Source organism: Gambusia affinis, linkage group LG07 (genome assembly GCF_019740435.1).
Source record: "Gambusia affinis linkage group LG07, SWU_Gaff_1.0, whole genome shotgun sequence".
Lineage (NCBI taxonomy): Eukaryota > Metazoa > Chordata > Actinopteri > Cyprinodontiformes > Poeciliidae > Gambusia > Gambusia affinis.
In genome coordinates this window covers 11,613,737-11,627,360 of record NC_057874.1, presented here as the reverse complement: position 1 = coordinate 11,627,360, position 13,624 = coordinate 11,613,737, and the positions used below count along the sequence as shown (strand labels likewise).

At 37.6% G+C, this 13,624-nt stretch overlaps 1 long non-coding RNA gene across 1 annotated transcript; it reads right to left on the bottom strand.

The window, feature by feature from the left end:
* Positions 1-1,258: 1,258 nt before the first annotated feature.
* LOC122834683 lies at positions 1,259-13,292 on the bottom strand. Its single transcript, XR_006371233.1, has 3 exons — positions 13,112-13,292; positions 4,749-4,862; positions 1,259-1,537 (listed from the first exon to the last, which is right to left on the bottom strand). It is a non-coding gene; the product is annotated as an uncharacterized LOC122834683 (long non-coding RNA).
* Between the last annotated feature and the right edge of the window lie 332 nt (positions 13,293-13,624).

Sequence of the window (13,624 nt, the reverse complement as noted above, 5' to 3'; positions counted from 1 at the left end):
CACGGTGCGGTGGGGGGGTTTCACACAGCAGTGATATCCACAGACGATGGGTCTCACAGTGTCACAGTGTCACGACTTCACGAAGCAGGATCTAGTCGCCACGACCAGCCAGCCAGCTCAGCGACCCAGCTCTGATCGCTGCATCCCTGCAGGCAGTTTCTGATTCCCGAGGCTGCCGCCTTGTTCGAGGAGAGTTGAACACAAGCAGGAGCAGAACAGTCCAGACTTGTCGGGACGCCTGAAGGAGAGCAGCTCCTGAGCTCTCCCTTTCTGCTGTTTTTTCATCCTCCTCCCTCCCTGCAGCCGAATGCAAGTCAGACTGAGTGTTAGTAACATCATATTCCTCCGGGTAAGATTGATGAAACTGGACTCGTGGTTTGTTTATTTATTGGTTGACTTATTGATTTAAATTTTGGGGGAACAAATAGATCTTTACACTATATGGGTAGTATAGTAAAATATTTTTCTATTAGCCTTTTTTATTCAAACTTTAAGATGAAATTATTATTATTTTTTTACATAAAATTTTACCAGGGTTAAATATGCATTTTATTATTAAAATATATGATTTTTAAGTATTTGTTAAAACTGTCACCATGTTGTGAGGCAGATAATCTGTGAAAAAAACAAACAAAACAAAAAAACAAGCTCCTTCAACCCCCAGTATTATCATCAGCAGAAATGCACCGATCAGAAACAACCAATCAGAGCCACTCAGATCTTAATGTTGTCAATCAGGTTAGTGAACGTGCTGCAGCTATGCTAATGGTGGAGAAACAGCTAACTTTCCCAGAAAACTGTTTTTCTGCCGTCATCAGTGGCCATACTAACTAGCCTAAGCATTCATGGCATGCTCTGTTGTGGTGAACCAGCCGTAGCACAGCAGACACAAGCATGATTGACAGCGCTAAGACCCCTCCACCCCCCTGGCTCAGATTGGTTGTTTCTGACCGATCAGTGTATTTCTGTACTTCGAAATGGAGCCTTGGCGAGTCTCTCCAGATTGAAATACTAGGAGAAACAGAGGAGCTCAACTTTTTCAGTCTCATCCTGAAATGTCATGACATAGTGACAGTTTTAACAAATATAAAAAAACATTTTTTGATAAAAGTTACATACTGCAGCTTTAATACAAAAAAAAACAGTTTTCAAATAATAGTTGTATTTATTGAGAGAGAAAAGTTATTTGTTTTTGTCAACAGTAGTTTTCACATAAGAACATTTTAAATCACCTTCCATGCATTTACTTCTACTTCTGTCTATTTGTAAAATACACATGACACATAAACAAAAACACTATATAAGTGTTAAATGCTGCTCTTGTTGCCATGTGATCTAGTTTCGTTCACTTAGTTCACTGGGAACCACCGTTGTCAAACAAATGCTTGACCTAAATATAAGATGTTAGCAAGTAGCTGAAAAAACATAAATTCCAACTTAGAGTGAGGAAAAAACCCTCTCTGGTGTCTTGAGACTTTGATTCTTCTTTTGCGGTGACTTTTTGATTCCATGTGTGAGACAGAGCTGGCAGCACCTCCTGGGAATGAATAGAGTGGGTGTTTTAGTGAGTGGGCACATAGATGAGAGCAACAGTTTTTCTTAGACTTTCCCATGTTCCTGTTAATAGAATGAGATTCACAATGTAACCCTGCTTGTGACATTGACGTTTTTATAGGCTGTGTTCAGTTTGTCTCAAAAGCTGCAACTCTAATTTTACGATTTTATTAGAGTGACATCACACCAGTGTTGACCTTCCTACATTGAGAAGCGTGAAAACTAGTTTGATTTGTGCAGTCTTAAGGTTTTTGACCATGGAGCGCACTACATTGTGTGAGCCCTGATAAATACCTGATTATGAGACATGAAATGGTGAGATTTTCCATCTTTTATGAGTGTTTTGGAAGATATTTTGTTATTGTCAGAAAGTGATGTTTTTCAGAGATTCAAGAAATAATTTCAAAGGTGCTGTGGAACAATTTAAAATCAATTCTACATAGGTTTTCTGTAGATCGAACATGGATTATCTGCTTTAGTGTTATGTGGCTTATCATTTTCAGAAACATATTGATAGCAGGTAGGTGCAAGGACTGGACTGAAAACTAAAAACATAACTAAATAAAATAAAATAAATGTCTCAAAGTAAGCTTTGACTATCTTTACGCCATCTGGATGGATATTACAATGTTTGTCTTATTTTAAGAAAAAAAAAAAAATTTGAAGTCAATTATCTCAGCTCCAGGCCAATTTCATAGCATTTCATACCAATCTACATCCATTTAAAGCAGTAAATCAATATTTGTAATATTAAATAATATTAAAAATACATAAGTCTCCTAATTTGGTTTATTTTCTTTAAAAATAGCTTTTTTATCATGAAATATTGCAGATTTTGAACAAAATTAAATAAAATCCATTGGAGAACAGAGATCAGTGGCAGTCAAAATTTGTTTGAGTCATATTTGATTACAGTAGAGTATAAGTAATTTATGGAAATGTATTTTAAATCACTGCAAAGCAGGTACAAACACCCCAATAGAAGGTATGAATAAAGTACTTAAAAAAAATAGAACAAAACAACCAAAGCTGCAAAGGTGCAAAACGATAAATGGACAAAGTGATCAGCTGCTATCAAGAGTTTTGCACAGTAACCTCAGCTCTAAATCACAATCCTCCCATCCTACTTTGCAAAAAATGTGAGTTCACAAACAAAAGTAAGAATAGATAGGTGTTTAAATATGTTCCACTGATGGTAAAATAAAAGTTAGTAAAAATAAGTTAATTTTTACTCTTTTGTACAATCTTTTTTTTAATATATGGAAACTGTACTCTGCAATGAAGCAGTCAGTTGTAATTTATAAGCACCCCATGCACGATATAATCAGTGCATTTATTAAGCAGCGGGAGACGTTATAATTTTGGTTTCTTCCATCTGAACACTTTAAGCTCCCTCCAGCAATGACATTATTACCACTTATTCATGTTGATTCTTGCAAGTGAAGATGTGGCAGTGAAGTTGCAAATTCCCACCCTTGAGTGGCAAAGTTCTCCATCAGGGAGTGTGACTGCAAGGTATTCAATTACAGGGGAGGAACTTTTCTTTCTTTACATGAAACATGTGATTGTCAGCCATATTCGGGTCAAAATAGATGTTTTGGTTAACGATGGATGGTCTCATCAACTGCTTTCATTATTTCTGTCACTGAATTAAAGTCTTTTGCTTTTACAGCCGGAGACATTTTAGACAGGCAGGCAGGAAGGCAAAAAAGAAACCTATGTAAGCCAGATGTGACATTTTGCATCTCTGGATATTTTGAGTCAGCCAGCAAAACTCAAACCAAAGCCATGCTGCAGTAATAAAAACACATTCCACCAGGAGAATCTTTCCTGTATCCTCCTGGTTCTACTTTTCACAGATTCCACTTATAATGAACAATATAGAAAAGATGCAGTTGCAAATATATTTTCTTCTGTAAAATGGTGTGTATCACATTCATCTTTTTGTTTTCTCTCTTAATCATAGCTACGAAGCAGAATAAAAACACTACATATGGCACATTATGTAAAATTGACTTTTTTTAAAAGCTCTATGTCATTTCATGTTATCCCCTCATGTTGCTTTGAATTCTTTCTTTCATGTTTGAGGAATTGTTGTATCTCCTCTGGCAGCCATTGGGAGGCTTCTTCGCTCACATAATGCCCCATCTATTTTCTCAAAGCTCCTCTTTAGAGCTGCATCCAGATATGTTATTCAAGTACAAGTAAGATTATGGTAATACATTGAAATGCACTTCAAATATGTCAGATAAAATATATTCTAAATTTAAATTAGGAAGTTGTGTGTGCATGCATTAGAGTGTGCCTCTGCACTGAACCGACATTTATTCCTGAGTGTATCCATGTCTTGGTTGTTGGTGATCAAGGTTTTTCAAGTTCCTACATTGAATTAAAAAAAAAACAGAAACCGCATTATTATGTCGAAAACAATTTAGAACTTACTCTTTGCAACCAGTAAACTGTTTCTACCATTTTGTATTGTGTCATTTGACTTGTTCAGTCTGGAACAACAGGAAGTAGAATTTGGTCAACCACATCTAGCAAAAAAAAGAAAACCTGATGAAGTCGGCAGGAACTGTGGCTCGTAATAATTTAAAATGAACAAGTCAGAACATGTGTGAGAGATGGAGGTGGGTACATTAGAAAAATGTTAATTATTATTTGGGTTTGCCAGTTTCAATTTAAAAAAAATGAAGTAATAAAGAAACAAAAACTTAAATGTCTGAGTTTTTTTCTGGATATCTAAATTAACTTTTATCTACTTTCTTTTGAAAAACAGCTCAAAATTTAAAGGGTTATTCATTGGGAGAGAAGGATGTCATGGGATGCCCTTTCCCGCTTTCCCCCCATTTTGTGATTGACAGAAATCTCCTCTTCACTCTTCTGGTGTTCAACAGCTTGCATGTTAGTAGAGCTTACCCCACCATGTTCCTTATTCTTGTAGGCAGTCATTGTCATATTGCTAAACATCAGTTTTTGTGTGAGGATTTGGGATTATTTTCACAGAATTTATTTACATATCTGGGTGCAGACTGGTGTCAAGACTCACATTACCTCGGGGTTTATGTTGTCTGACAGACAGAGCTCCGACTATGCGTTTGTTGCTCACCTCCTGGAGAGGCGTTTAGTCCTGTCCATCATTCAACAAGAACATAAAGGAACAGCTAACCTCAGGAATTCATGGGCTGTCTCACCTGCTGCTGCCGAGGAAGGTTACCCGTTTTGTAGTCCTAGATCGCCCGCAGGTTTCTGCTGAAATACCACATGTCCTGGTGATAAATAGGGTGTGACCTGCTCCCATTTATTATCTGCATCAATAAAGTTGAGGGGAGAGAAATTTGTAATCAAACTGTACACAAAGTATGTGGAGTATATAAAGTGTGTTGAAAACGTATCATTTAGGGAATAATTTCTAGTCCTGGACGCTCCGGGAATGAATGATATCAACGTTGCGACATTTTTGGGATGTAATCAAGTCTACAAAGTTCGGATGATTTTTTTTTTACACTTAATACAAAAAATTAAGTGATGCAAGATACACTATTAGGAGATTTTTTTCTTATCAGGCAGTGGAATTTGGATAGTGTACAAAAATATGAATTTGCCAAAATGATTTGTAAAAAAATCTTTTTTTAAGATGCAAAATGCTGGATGTAAAATTTCATCATCTTGAGGTCCTGTCCACATTAAAATAACTGGGTCATATGAGGATAATTGCACATTTTGAGGATAATGGCATCAGAATATGAATTTAAATGGTGCATTTTGAGGTTTGATAATTAAAAGAAATCATATTAAAAAGCAACACAAGCAAGCAAGATGTTCACAAAGTAATGGGTCTTAGAAGAGAGACCAAAAACAGAGGGTCTTGTGATTACCGAAGAAATACATTTGTCCTCCATGTGGAATATACAAAATCTGTATATTCCACATGGAGGACAAATGTATTTCGTAATTGTGTAGCTTCCATCCAACCACTCACAAACTCAATCAAGACCTGATGCTGCGTTTAAATTTGATCTATATTTGGTGACTTCATTCACCATTAGAGGTCCTATCTACTCTCTGTAGATCTAGCTCCTTTCAGATCACAGTACTGAAACAAATACGCATCCACAAATCCTCTATAGCAGACAGATTTGACCTCATAAGTTGATACTTTGAGATCAGAGGCTCCCCGTGCTTTCATGGCATGCTGTGAGGTTGTAAAACCAGCAAGCCATGGTTCAAAATGAGGAGAATTCACCTGAGTTATCAATAGGGTTGGTGGGGAATTTCCCCGTGGGAATCCCCAAAAATCTGAGTTAATGTTGGATCCACATGCATCTTTTTTAAATCCATGATTTGCTTTGAATACTAGCAGAGGTGAGCACAACCCTCACTGTTATTGTCTGCATTAGGTTGCGTTTAACAACACACCTCTCATAACTGACAGACTATGAGATCATGAGGTGTTCCTGCTTTTATTCAGTACCCAGTGCTCTTGACATTTCTGCTGTTGTCTTTGCGTTGCATCACTGACATCGCACTTGTTCCCCAATACTATTTTACCATTTATAGATCATTTGCGGGTTTGTGATACTCAACTTCAGTGCCCCAGTTCCATGTCAGAAACTTTCTCCTAATTATGAGGCATGAAGAACATGTAAATCACAGAAGGAAAGCAAAATATAAGAAAGGTCTCATATTAATAGTCTACGTGTGATGTTGCAACCTACTATTTGCCATCTACTTGATGTTCTAAACATGCCAGCTTCTTCCAGATTTTATTTTCATATCCATCCCCACTCAAGGAGTGCTCCAAATTAAATCAACCCTTCTTAGAGTGTAGTCTATTTTACATAATTAGCTTGTGAATGTTTTTTAGTAACGTATGAGTATGTCTAAGACATGAGACAAAAGAAAAAAACTGAATTAATTGTTCTTGCTCCCTTTTTTTTTTGGTTTGAAATTTGTAAGAGTGCTATAAAGAACAGACATCAGATGCTTCGGTGGATGCATGTGTTGGCATTTGGCCTATGTACACACAGCTTAAACTCATATGATAACATGTTGTCATACCAGCATACTCGTGCATATTTTCCATTTTGAAACCACCTGCTTTTAAAAATTTCATTGCCATCCTTGACTTGTTTTTGCCTGCAAAGCGAGCAACAAAAAAAACATCACAATCCTAACAGGAAAATGGAAATTCACATGTATTTTCTTAGCTAATTTAACTCTGTTACCTCCAAAACTTGGGACAAAAACACACTTGTGCATTTGCTTCCAAGATTCACTATATGCTGCTGCTTTTAAACGCGCCATTTCATGTAAGATTTCTTGCAAACCATCATGAAGTTTCTACAAAATGGTTGTGCTTCCACCAACCTGCAGAAGAGGCCTGGTGTGGGTCAGAATGTGAATGTGCACCTAAAGTTAATACTGACTTTCTAATAACATAGTGCCAGCTTGTCTGAACATACTGGCATTAAACAATGTGGATGTCTTTGATGATTCACCCACTCAGTCTGGTTTGGATGGTTCTTTCCCCTGTAATAGCACTGCAGGGCATCATCATCCAGGGTGGGAGGATGTGACCTGTTTGAGAAGATTTAAAGGAAAAAATCCCAAGGATCAGATTCTCCTCACAGGCCCAACAAATGGAAGGCAAGGAAACAAGGGCAGAGCAGCTCTTCAACTATGTTTATATTTCAACTCTGCTTCGTAAGAGCATCTGGTGATGGTGACAGAAAAAAAACAATACTTGATTAAGCCTTTCCTATAATTACTGAAAAACACAGCAATATATAAAACAGGAATCATATGTTTACAATTTACGTGTGGTCATAGCTCTGAAACAAATATATTCACAGACTTTGAAGACAATTTTGACTAAAAACACCAAAACAGCTGATTTTCAGACCTGATCTGTGTCACTTTGTTTATAGCCAACATTCACACGGAAATGTCCTTCCGTGTCTCCCAGATGAAGAACAAACTGATTGTTGCAAGCTAATTTCCACCCTTTTGATTTGAACAGTATTGCACATGACTTTAAGGATAGGGTTGTTTTTTTTCTCTTAACTGTCTGTCCAGTCATTATTATTTGCAGAAACATTTTTCAGATACAAAAGTTCAGTCACATCAAACCAGTTTGTAAACCCCATTTAAAACCAAAGTATTATGAGGCTCAGGAGTTTAGTTGTTAGGCGCAAGTTGTTAGTCACTGGTTTGAAATGTTGAGGTTTAGGTTGCAGGATGGAGCAGTGTTTTCTAAATCTTCCCTTTGATTTTCAGACAGATGACTAATAAAGTCATCTTCTGGTATCACAAACAGACTTTGTGGTTTGCTAACTAGCCCTTCTGACTCACCTAGGTCTAACTAAATCCAAGGATTAAACACAGTAACTCTCTGGCGCTCTCTAGTGGTCTGTAGTGGGGCTACACAGTAATTTTTTATTTCCAAATAGTTTAGTGGTCATTCTAGCGGGCTATTACTGACAGAGCGTAACGCAAAGTTCATACTACTATTACTACGTATTGTATTTCTTATGACAATTAACTGTTGATTAAAGCCTTTTCATACACCTGTTGGAAAATAATGTTTTAATGTTTTTTTTTTTCTTGTCCTTACACAGATTGTATTTTTTCAAACACTTTATAGTTAATATTGTTTATTTGCACAACACTGCATTCATAAAGAGTTTATTTATCTTAATACCAATCAGAAGTGGTTAAAGCTAATGAGAACAAAGTAAAGAATTTCAATATTACAAAAGCAAGACAATGTTGTAGCCTACTACACTATACACTGTACGAATTGTTGACTTGACAGTGGTTCACTGGACAACTATCAATAAAAGAATATCTACCTAATTCCAGGTAATTCGGCTGGAGGTTTGAATATGTTAACAGTGCTGGTAGGACAGTGGCAGCTGCAGTAAAGAAGCTTGTAATTTAATCAGTACAGTCAAAATGTCTTTTTTTTTTTGTGTCTGGTGAGATAACCAGATACCTTTTGGAGCTCAAACAAGTGGCCTACGTAATGCACAGGAACTTTATACAAATTAGCCTGTTGTGTGTCAGGTGTTTGTTTTACTTCATCTCCAAGGGACACTGGATTATTTGTATGATCAGTGGATTAATTTTCACTAGATACCAACAGATAACTAGTCTAGACAAACATGAGTCCCGATCCAAAATGTAAAGAACTCAAAAACAAGCAAAGGTCCCAGTGATGCTCCATTTTTACTTGCATACTAAAACCTACGGAACGTGACATTGCTTACTTTAGCTGCACTTGGGCTGTAACAGATCACATGAGAAGTAGTGTTAACTTCTGAGAAAGATCAACAGCACTGTTGAGAGCAAGCCAGTTCTGTAGCAATAGCCATTTCATTTTATAGTCTGTAGTAATTAATTTTGAATGACATCCTTGTCTTTACCTTACCAACTACATTTTCAACAAACATCAGAAAATTACCACTTAGAAATAATGAAATGCGCAATAACGATCTTAGAAAACATCAGATAACAGAATATTATTACTTTTTTAATTGCAATATTTTTATCTCCATGGCAACAAGTGAGCAGCATCCAGCAAGGAAAGGCATGCAGACTGGTTCTACAAATCTTCCAGAAAGCATGAGTCAGGTCATGGCACCTGTGCACCACATCCAGCTGTGAAATTTCTCCTACCATAAATATTCTACAGTCAACAGTTTCTGGTATCATAATAAGGGAAAAGAGGTTGGAGACTCATGAAGTGGTAGATCATATAAAATCAGGTTCTCATGAACATAGGGAGCAGAGGTCACCAGGTTTCTGCAGAGTTAATAACAGATCAAAGTTTATGTGGTCTTCAGATTTGCTTAAGGTACTGGGAGAATCAAGAAATGTGTTTGCATGGCTGAGAAGTTGTATGTATGCCTTACCTCACTGAGTGCAGTGCAAAGTACTGGATTCAAATGAATAGACCACTGAGACTTGCCTCTAAGCTGTGGAGGCCTGTTCTCTGGAGTGGCTGTTAATTTTAGCAGGGATGAGTCTTGGTTTGGCAGTTCATATCGACATTATTTAACATTTTTGTTGAAGAGAAACTTGACTCTTCTTCCCATGGTCCTTACTTCAGCCTGACAGAACACATCTGGAATAGAGTAACACTGACATACTGGGAAAGGAGGCTCCCCAAGACTATTTGTCCTTCCTGCCAGTGGTTCCCAACTCGAGTCCTAAAGCCACCCTGTTTTACCTGTTTTAGATGTCTCTCTATTCCAGCACACCTCTTTCAAAGGATTGCATGGCCTCCTTCGCACTCCATCTAGAGCTGCAGAAGCTTGTTAATCACTCAGTTATTTAAATCAGATGTGTGGCAGCAAGAGGACACCTAAGACATGCAATACAGGGCTGGAAACCACTGCTTCAGGCAACTATCTGCGGTTTAAATCCTCAGGACCTTTGTTTCATTTCTTCCCCTTTTGTCTCTCGATTCCTGTTTGAAAAATAGATATAAAAGCCAACAGTGCTGCAAAATTAAAGTAAGGACTGTGAGCCAGGTCTTGTTGCCCAGCATGAATATGTGACCTTGTAAATGTGCTTCTTGTCAATCAAACAGACCTAAACCTCGATGAAATTATTCCATAAGAGCTGGTGTAGCTACAAATTAGTTGCCTTTGTGTTAATAAGAGGGTGGCATTAAAGTCGGAAGAAGCAAGTGACCCAACACCTTTTCAGTCTAACGTTTCTGGTGTTAGATGATTTCTAACAACACTAGGGGGTAGTAGAGATTCAAATAGGAATCATGTTTATTTTGAACAACTTAGAATTTTCTTTACATTTTCTTCTTATTTCAGCTTTAACAAATGGGAAACAGAATGTGCTGGTGATGCAAAGCGGGCAGGTGAAAATCCTTACAGTAAATGTCAAAGTTGAGCTTACTCACTCAGAATTAAGTTACTCAAAGCTGAGCGTCAACCTTTTGTCCTTCAACCTTGACGTTTTGTTTAAAACCAACAGAAAACTCAGTCAGTCTTTTATGTTCAGCTCACTGTGCGAGTGTTGTTTGCTACCAAATTAGTAATCCATCCACCCACAGATTTCTGGTCTCCACCCTCTAGGCTTTTGCCATCTTCATGTTAAAACCTGCCAGCAAGCTGAGCAACAAAAAAAAAACCAAGGCGTGGATGAATAAGTCCTTGCTGAGGCCCATCCTAATGATTTTGTGATATTCAGTTAATGAGCTGTTGATGCATCATTGTGCTGCACGCCGAAGGCACTGGGCTGGTTATTAAGCTGCTGCTGTGCCTTTGTTCATCACTTTGTAAGAACCAGAATATATTCCAGAGGTGTTTTCATTCAGTTTGCTGACAAAATGAGTCAGTCTGTCAACACAGCACACTTGAGGAAGAAAATTAAAAAGGCTCTCTGGCTCCTAGTAATGGGCAAGAGGTCTTTTCATCCCTTTTGAATGGAGTCAGGCCTGGTGTATTTATACCTAATGACAGACTTACCCATGCTTTCAATGCTTCCAGGAAAACACTCGTGCACAGACACACATGTAATCCCTGTCAGCTGTCCATCCATGACAAAAGATGCAGTAGATATAAATGGTCCAAAAGTTAATTATGTTGGTTGTTTGTTTGACTTTGTTTCTCTTTCCAATAATTTATCCAATAACATTGGATGAACAGATCTTTTTGTTAATTTAAACAATTCATCTATGAATCTAAAAATTTCTTATTGTAGTTCTTCGTCATAAGATAATCACTTAAACTATTCTGTCAGGTTGTATAAAGGTGTACCCTTGTTGTTGCACAGCCACGTACCTCGTGTCCATCTGTTTTAGCATGTCCCTATCATTTTCTGAAAATAAAATCTTCTGCGTCTTATCTCAGTAAGTGGGTGGTTGCCAGAAAACATTTCTCACAAACCACGGATGAAAGGTTGCAACAATAGAGAGTTTATGTTGTTCTAACAATAAATTTTCTCATGCCCAATTAGAAAGTCCAAGGTCATACAAACTGCATGAATTCTATGTATTTTATATACTGCATGTGAATTTATGCTAAACTTACTTTACAGTAATAAGAGGCAAGGGAAACTTCATTGGAAGCTAATTTTCCCGAGAAGTTGCAAGAAATGTCCCAATGATTGCACCTCACAGCTGTGAAAATGAATGCAGGAATCATCTTAGTCATCCAGTTCTTCCACTTGGAGATTCCAGAAAGAGTCTTTCACTGCGTCACAGTTTCAGGGTCTGTGTCTGAGCTTGTCGCAGGTGAATAAACCACTGCAGTCACGCTCATGCCCTCCTTCCATTCTCTATACTGTCTTTATCCTCTCTTTCACTTCCTGCCTCTTCGTCTGTCCCAGTTTACGTTGATTGTTTTACTGTTTTCCTGTTGACTGACTAAAAGCAATATTTTAATGAGTGAAAGAGTTAATTATACATATCTATATGAAAGGGAACACGTTTAGAGATTAATTGATGTGAGGCTACCTGTCAATCATCCTCTGAGTTTTTTTTAGCAACTGACCAACCTAAGATTGCCACTTCAATTTAAAAAGGAGAAGATATTATATCCAGAATAAGATTTGGACATACAGGCTTAAATAGTACTCTTAAAGTAATTAATAAACATAATACAGGTCGATGTAAGTATTGTGAAAAATTAGGGACAGTACAACATACTTTTTTAGAATGTAATAAATATGTTCATGAAAGAGAGGTGTTCATTTGAAATTTAAGTAGGAATAACAGAAAATAATTGTTTCAGAGTTTTGGAAATTATTTTTAGCAGTATTTTTAGTTTTCTAAGAAGAACGGGTATTATGGGGAGGTTATAAAAGCTAAAGCGTCTGATCCATACTCCAATCTGAAAGGTGGCGGTAATGCATTTATAAGTTGTTTGCCAACTGCCATAAAAAAGGGGAAGAAGAAGGTTGCTATTTGCTGCACACCTCCCTCATCTGGAGGAACTAAGCCTCGTCAACATTGCCGGGGTTTATCATTGCTAACATGTTATTGTCAAAGAGAGGTAATGAGTGAAATAATAGGAAATCATGGTCCAACGCTGTCAGTGTGCAACACGCAATCCCGACAGTTGTTACCCAGAGCGTGTAGACGGTGAAATGCAACTTGTTACATTTCCAAAACCCAAACGGAGTCTGGAATAACGCAAGAAATGCTTCAAGGCCTGCAGCCGACCTCAAGTGCAGCTGAATGAAGCTGTGATTGACGGGCAACTACCAGATGTGGTTCATCTGGTAGGCAACTGGTTAGGCAACTGATGGTAAACATCCCATTATTTACCATAACGACACTTATAGAAATCAAAGATCAATAAGTGAAGGTAGTTATGCCTGATTTTATGTGTGTACATTTGATGGTAGCTCTAAGGCAGCATGACAACATGTGCTGGAGTACCTTTGATATTTACATTTAAGCACCTTTTAATGCTACTGTTTCTTTTTAAGCATTTTCCTGAAGGAAGATTTTCACAAGCCAGTATTATTTAAGTCATTACTCACTCGCTTTGTTCCTGTAAAATGCGTCCGACACAGCTTTCATACTTACACCCAATGAGACTTTGTGCCCCTCATTCTTCCTCTGGCTGTGAAAGACTTGGTCTTTGACGTTTATTTCTCCGTTGCTTCCCGCATACAACCTTACAGGCCTGATGTAGGACTGGTTGGAGATTTTTTATTTTGCCTTTCATCTTTGCCTCAGTGTTGGCTGATAAGGCAAAAATTACACAGAAAATATCTTCGAAAGTATGGAGTTCTTCTTCTTCTCTTTTTCTATTGTGGAACCTCTCAAGCAACTTTAAGGTGCATAGCGCCACCTACTGTACATGAGTGTGTAGCCAAAACACAACCTCACATCCATTAAGTTCTAACTCATTGAGTTCCACTACCTCTGTGATCATAACACATTTGTTTGTCATAATGTTTGTTGTGGAAGGTTTGCTCTACTTCAGCATGGCGGCAGAGCAACGTGACTCATCTGGGTTCATTTTTATGCTTTCGCAGAAAATCCGTACGCTTTTCTGATGCTAGATTTTGTATAGTCACTTTTCTCAGAAGACAT